This window comes from Mus caroli, chromosome 2 (assembly GCF_900094665.2).
Source record: "Mus caroli chromosome 2, CAROLI_EIJ_v1.1, whole genome shotgun sequence".
Classification (NCBI taxonomy): domain Eukaryota; kingdom Metazoa; phylum Chordata; class Mammalia; order Rodentia; family Muridae; genus Mus; species Mus caroli.
The window spans coordinates 148,271,971-148,278,954 of NC_034571.1; the positions used below are offsets into that span (position 1 = coordinate 148,271,971).

The following is a 6,984-nucleotide window of genomic DNA, read 5'->3' on the forward strand; positions in this document are numbered from 1 at the left end:
GCGCCACCACGCCCGGCTCATTTGCTTGGAGCACACTGCATAGGCTAGGCAGGCTACATTGCCTGACCTGCAAGCCCCGAGGGTCCCTCTCTCTGTGCCTGGGATTGCTGGGACTGCCATCATGTGCTCCCACACCTGGCTTTTTATGTAGGTGGATCAAGCTCAAATCCCTGTGCTTGTTGGGCAAGCACTTGACTGAACTCCCTCAATGAGCTGGTGGCTGCATCCCGAAGGCCACATCAAAACCAAAATGAAACAAAATAACCCAAAGAATACACATTCCTGCATCTCCCTCCCCCCTCTCTCTCCCATAACCTTGTGTATGGGGCAGGCTGCCTACACGTGTGAAACTTCCCAAGCTCCTGTCAGTCTTCCTCATTTATATCCGGCTCCAGCTTGTTCTTCACAGACTTCTCTTTTGTTATCAACAAGGCTCCTGTAGTATATTTTGTTTCTGAACTGCCATTCCCTTCTCAAAAGCCAGTCTCCCTCCCCAGACCCCTCCCTCTGAGACAGGCCTTCTCTATAATAGCCTTGACTGTCCTGGAACTCACTTTGTAGACCAGGCTGGTCCTGAACTCAGAGATCCAGCTGCTCTGTGAGAGAGTTGCTGGGGACAAAGGCATGTGCCACCACACCAACTTGATCTAGTTTTAAGATGTGCCAAGCCTTTTGAGGTTTTTGGTTGTGCATGATTAACGTCTATTTCCTATTATTTCTTTTTCTCTCTCCTATTTTGTGCCTCTCATCTGACATTTACTTTTTTTCTTGCATCCTTATGTTTTTTCTTATTTTGTAATGTTTATTTTTTCTTTTTGTTTTTTAGCCATACCTGTTCTTTTTGTATTTTTGTGTATGTGTGCAAACCTGTATGAGTATGTATGTACCTGTGTGTGCAGAAGCACATAGAGGCCAGAAGAGGGGTGTGGCATCCCCAGGAACTGGAGTTACAGGTTGTGAGCTGCTGTGTGGGTGCTGGGAACCAAAGCCAGGTGCTCTGCAAGAGCAGCAAGTGCTCTTATGTGCTGAGGCATTGCTCCAGCCCCACAGGAACTGCTGCAGATGGAACAGTTAGACGCATAGGAAGGGGTAAAGGCAAGCACAGAGAAGACAGGTCTGGTATCCCTCACCTAGTTTTCTCCAATAGTAGAAATATCTCACATGATTCAGTCCAGTAGCAAATCCAGGAACATGTGTATAAGTATACAGACCTTATTCTAATGATTTCTTAGTTTTCCATGCATACATGTTGGAACATGGTGTGTGTGTGTGTGGTGGGGGGCGGGAGTGTATATATGAATGCACTTGGGTGTGTGTGTATGTGTGTGTGTGTGGTGTGTGTGTGTGGTGTGTGTGTGTGTGTGTGTATATGTGTGTGTAGAATAAATAAGGTCTACTGTGACTTCTTTAGATGCATTCTCAGCAGATGCTCTGCCAGGGGCGTGCCTCCAGCTCTCCAGACCAGGCCTCTGTTCTGTCTTCCATACATTTCAGTACTCTTGATTTTCTCTAGTGGTTGGAGGTGGTCCGCAGATAGACCTAGGAAGGAAGGGGTATCCTGTGATACTTGCAGTCCCAGTTTTTCACTGAGGATCTTGATACAAAACCAAACTGAGGTAATAGTTGTTGTCATGGGAGTGCAGCTCCCTGGAAGAGCTTTGGACCGTAACTGCTGTCCTTTTCTGCTCTGCTTTGAGGACACGGAGTCATTTGCTTTTCCAGCTTTCAGCGTGTGCTTGCAGCTGACTGAAGGATGCCGACTCGAGTACTGATTTGATGTGATTTGTGGGACCAAGCCGTGGTCCGTTGCGTAATGTCTGAAGTCTCAGAGTAACCCTGGTCTGAGGTGCTGAGTGTCCTAATCTGTAGCTGGACGCCTTTTACTTTCTTTAAGTCGGTTCAATGTCTCTGGCAGTCATTTAGCCACTTTGAGCCCCAATGTCTTTATAAAGAGGGTTGAAATTAAGGCCCCTCATAGGTCGCGCGCATAGTGCCCGTGTTGGCCCAGTAGATAGTAGATAGGATCTGATACTGTGTCATCGCCTTCTCTCCAGAGCTTTCGCTTGGGCAATCAGTAGATCCTCAGAGTAAGGCTTTTCTTGGAAGCGGCTGTTGGCGGGGTGTAAGGAGTGGAGGAAGCCGTTTGTTTCCACGTTGATTGTCCTCCCCCACGAAAATCAGAAGGCTCAGTTGTGCCATTTGCCAATTTAGGAACCCTGGGGAGAAATGGCGTGTGTCACGGTCGGCATCACTGGCAGGTCTGGGGGAGGGGGTTCCTGAGCAGAAGATTTGAAAGAGGAAGATGCGGGCCTGGGAGAGGCTTCGGGGGAAGGAATAGTGGTCTCTCTGGACCTCTCAGATTCACAGCTTGACCCACAGAAAAAAAGGTCCAGAGAGGCTCAGGACTGAATTATGATGCCAGCTCTGTAGCCTCCACCCCCACACCCGGGTGAGCTCTGAGATCACGTTCTGACCCATTCTTTTTTTTGTTTTGTTTTGTTTTTTCGAGACAGGGTTTCTCTGTATAGTCCTGGCTGTCCTGGAACTCAGTTTGTAGACCAGGCTGGCCTCGAACTCAGAAATCCGCCTGCCTCTGCCTCCCGAGTGCTGGGATTAAAGGCTTGCGCCACCATGCCCGGCTGACCCATTCTTTCTGGAACAGAGAGGAAAAAAAAAACGAGGCAGGGCAGCAAAGGATAGGAAGGCTTATTCTTGACTTAGTCTTTTTGCACCTACCCTCAGCAGGACATGAACATCACTGCTCTTAACAGAGGAGAAAAACTACCACAGACCCAGTTACAAGTAAAGGTCACATGATGCATCCGGTTGGATAATCATAGCACTCCAGTAGCAAGAAAGTCTTCCCTCCCCTGCCTTGGCTTCCCTTTGTAAACTTTGTAAACCCTCAAGGCAGAAGCCTGGCCAGGCCTTCCCCTGAGGACCTCCAGCAGCCAGGCCTCTGCCCCCAGGCCTCCCTAACTGTCAGAACAGCAGTTTCAGCCTCTGTGACTGTCACAAAGACCATCTCCAGCCCCTCAACAGGACTCTCCCGGGATTATGCTAGTTTTAGGTTAAAAAATCTGAACAAGAGCCAGGCGTGGTGGCACACACCTCTATTCCCAGCACTCAGGAGGCAGAGGCAGGCGGATTTCTGAGTTCAAGGCCAGCCTGGGCTACAGAGTGAGTTCCAGGACAGCCAGGGCTATACAGAAAAACCCTGTCTCAATAAATAAATAAATAAATAAATAAATAAATAAATAAATAAATAGGGCTGGAGAGACGGCTCAGTGGTTTGAAGCACTGGCTGCTCTTCCAGAGGTCCAGAGCTCAATCCCAGCTCTCCCACGGTGGCTCAGAACCATCGCACAGCAGTAGATCTGTAGGATCTTCTACCCTCTTCTGGTGTGCAGAGGAACATGCAGACACAACATCCATGCACATAAAATATAGAAACAAAATGAATCTTAAAATAAAAAATTAAAACATTAAAAAGTTGCCACTGTATCTATGTGCACATGTATGTGCATGTACGTCATATGGAGGGAGAAGGGTTCATGTCATGTAGTAGTGTGGTGGACAGAGGACAACTTTATGGGGTTTCACCTCCTCCAACCTTTGTGGGTTCCCAGAACTGGATTCTGGTCACCAGGCTTTTTGGCCAAGCACATTTTACCTGCTGATCCAACTGACTGGTTCACAGATTGCATATTTTTATGAAAGTTAAAAATAAAGACACTAGGACTGGAGAGATGGCTCAGTGGTTAAGAGCACTGACTGCTCTTCCAGAGGTCCTGAGTTCAATTCCCAGCAACCATATGGTGGCTCACAATCATCTGTAATTGGATCTGATGCCCTCTTCTGGTGTGTCTGATGTGTGAAGTGTACTCACATACATGAAATAAATAAAAAATAAAGACATTAGCTGTGTGATGGTGGTGTATACTTTTAATCCTGGCACTCAGGAGGCAGAGGCAAGCAAATCTCTAAGTTCAAAGCCAGCCTGGTCTATAGAGCAAGTTCTAGGATAGCCAGGGATACACAGAGAAACTCTGTCTTGAGAAAAATCAATCAATCCATCAATCTGTATAGCCAGATTACCATTATAATAGTAAAGAAATGTTAAAATGCATTCAGAGACCAAGGCACTTATCTAGTGTGCATGAGACCTTGGGTTAGATCCCTAGAGTCATATAAACTAGGACTGGTGACACACACCTGTAATCCAAGCACTCAGGAGATGGAGATAGAAGGATTGGAAGTTCAAGGTCCAGCCTGGGCTACATGAAACCCTGCTTAGAAAAATATATAAAGGAAGAAAATGCTAAATTTACAAAAATCATGTACACTCTAGTCTTATTTTCTTTATTTGTCTTTTAAAATATCTTTTTATAGTTGTTATTACTGTTTATTTTTATTTCTGAGACAGGCTGGAACTCACTGTGTAGTGAAACATGACCTTGAACACCTGGTCCTCGTGTGTCTACCTCCCATGTGTGTATGTGGCAGGGGGTGAGTGGGAGTGGAAAGGTACCTCAGTGGTTAAGAGCACTGGCTACTCTTCTAGAAGATTCTGAGCACCTACAGGAGATCTCACAACTGTAATTCCAGTCCCAGGGGAGTTTTACACCATCTTCTGGCTTCTGTAGGCACAAGCCACAGATACAGCATGCAGGAAAAACACCCTTATGCATAAAATAAATAAAAATTTTAAAGTATGTTGTATAGGCTAGGTGCGGTATTGTGTGCTTTTAATCCTACTATTTGGGAAGTAGAATGAGAAGATCTCTGTAAGTTTGAGGCCAGCCTGATCTACATAGCAAGTTCTAGGACAGTTGGGTCTATATAGTGAGATCCATTCTTTAAAAAAAAAAAAAGTTGTAGTGGGTGCATTTGTGTATGTGTACAGAGGTCATAGGTCAACCTAAGGTATTGTTCCTGAAGCAGTGTGCACATTGTGTGTGTGTGACATGTGTGACATGGACTTTCACTGTCATAGAATGTGCCAAGTTGGCTAGCCAGTGAGGCCCAGGATCTACCTATCTACCCTCCTCTCTGCTGGTATCACCAGCACGTGCCAACACACCCAGCTTTTTTATATGGCTTTTTTGTTGTTGTTGTTGTTTTTTTTTAGTTCTCAGGCTTGTGTGTGTCTCAGCTTTTACTGAGTGTCTCTCTGGGCTTTCTGTAGTTTGCCATCATGGACTCAAAGGCTCAATAAATGTCCCTTGCATTTTTCTCCTAAATTTTAGAATCCTACCCCCCACCCCATTCCTTTTTATCCTCAAGAGATTGACTTTTTCAAGACATGAAAGTATTACTTGGCTTTTAGATTGTTAAATTCTGGGTTTCTTCACTATCCTACATATTTGCTTGGCTAGTAGAAGATGTCTGCCCTGACATCCAAATTCAGTTTGGCATGGATGGCCTGTTTGTCCTCAGTCCAATTCCACATCCCCAGAGAAATGACAGGTGGCTCATTTTAGATTAGGTATTATCGCTTCCCTTCCTATTGTTGGTATAGCACACCACCACAGTTTAACATTTTGTCTACTTCTATCTATTTATGTGTTTATATTCCTATGTGTGCATGCCTTGTTGCCAATGTAGAGCTCAGAGGACAAGTCTCCTTTTAGCCTGTGAGTCCTGGGTGTTAAATTCAAGTCTTTGAGTTTGTCATCAAGTGTCTTTAGCCACTGAGCTGCCATCCTGATGGCCCCAAATCACTATTATTTAACGGCTTAAAATTAATGCTTCTGTGTTGGCTTTCATTACTGTAGAGGTCACCTTGGACTCAAACTATGATGCCAGGAGTTGGGAACAGAGCTCTGTGGTGGAGCCCTTACCTAGCACTCGGAAGGCCATAAATGTCATCAGGAAATTCGGGCAATCACCACACCAAGAGATAAACAAGCACTGCAAGCCTGGAGAGACCTCAGTCAGCCTAGAGAATCCATGGCCTTGTCCGTCCATCTCTGCTTTTCTGGCCAGTCACATTTCTTTCTTTCTTTCTTTCTTTCTTTCTTTCTTTCTTTCTTTCTTTCTTTCTTTCTTTCTTTCTTTTAAGATTTATTTATTTATTATATGTAAGTACACTGCAGACACTCCAGAAGAGGGCGTCAGGTCTCATTACGGATGGTTGTGAGCCACCATGTGGTTGCTGGGATTTGAACCTCGGACCTTCGGAAGAGCAGTCGGGTGCTCTTACCCACTGAGCCATCTCACCAACCCCAGTCACATTTCTTCTGTGACTTTTCCCTCCATGTTCAAAACAGTAATGGATTTTTTTTTAACCACTTTCCCTTCAGGTCCACTTGACTCACCTCTGCCACAGCACACGCAAGCTCTCTTGTGGGCATGCACGGTCACATGCACACAGTTACTTGGTTTTCTTTTCCACAAAAGAAAAACAAAACAAAACAAAACAATGCACTGGCGAGTTTTTAGCAACTGGCTCCCAGTTGGGAGAATGCTCTGAATGTCAGCTGTCCCTAGCCCAGGCTGGCTTAAATGTCAGCTGTCCCTAGCCCAGGCTGGTTTAAATGTCAGCTGTCCCTAGCCCAGACTGGCTTAAAGCTACCAACAACAAAATTTCAACTGGTTTTCAAATTCCCCGAGAGAATGGAGTTGTAGTGAAAGACCTACAACGTGAGGACTCCCCCACGTTCTGACTCAGGAGAGGCGACACCCCAAAATCACCCACAAGAAACGGTCTTGCTGCAAATTGCAAGAGGATTTTTATTCAAGAGTGCTCTCAGGCCCATGGTCATACACCACGCAGGGGTAGAGGACCGACCGTGGCGCCCCAGCTGAGTAAGGGGGTATTTAAAGGAAGAAACCACAACTCAAGGAAGTGGGGAGGGCGTTGTTGGAAAATACCAAAGGTACCAGTTAAGAGTCACAAGGAAGTGCAAAGTCACAAGTGTTACAAGGACTACCTGGTAATTGTTCAGGTTAACTCTCAACACAGTTTCTAAGAGCCCCTAA

General features: G+C 45.6%; 1 protein-coding gene across 1 annotated transcript in view; it reads left to right on the top strand.

Moving 5' to 3' along the window:
- Cnbd2 (cyclic nucleotide binding domain containing 2) overlaps nt 1-6,984 on the top strand; it is a 58,217-nt gene that overhangs the window by 10,385 nt on the left and 40,848 nt on the right. The gene's annotated exons all lie outside the window — the stretch shown is intronic.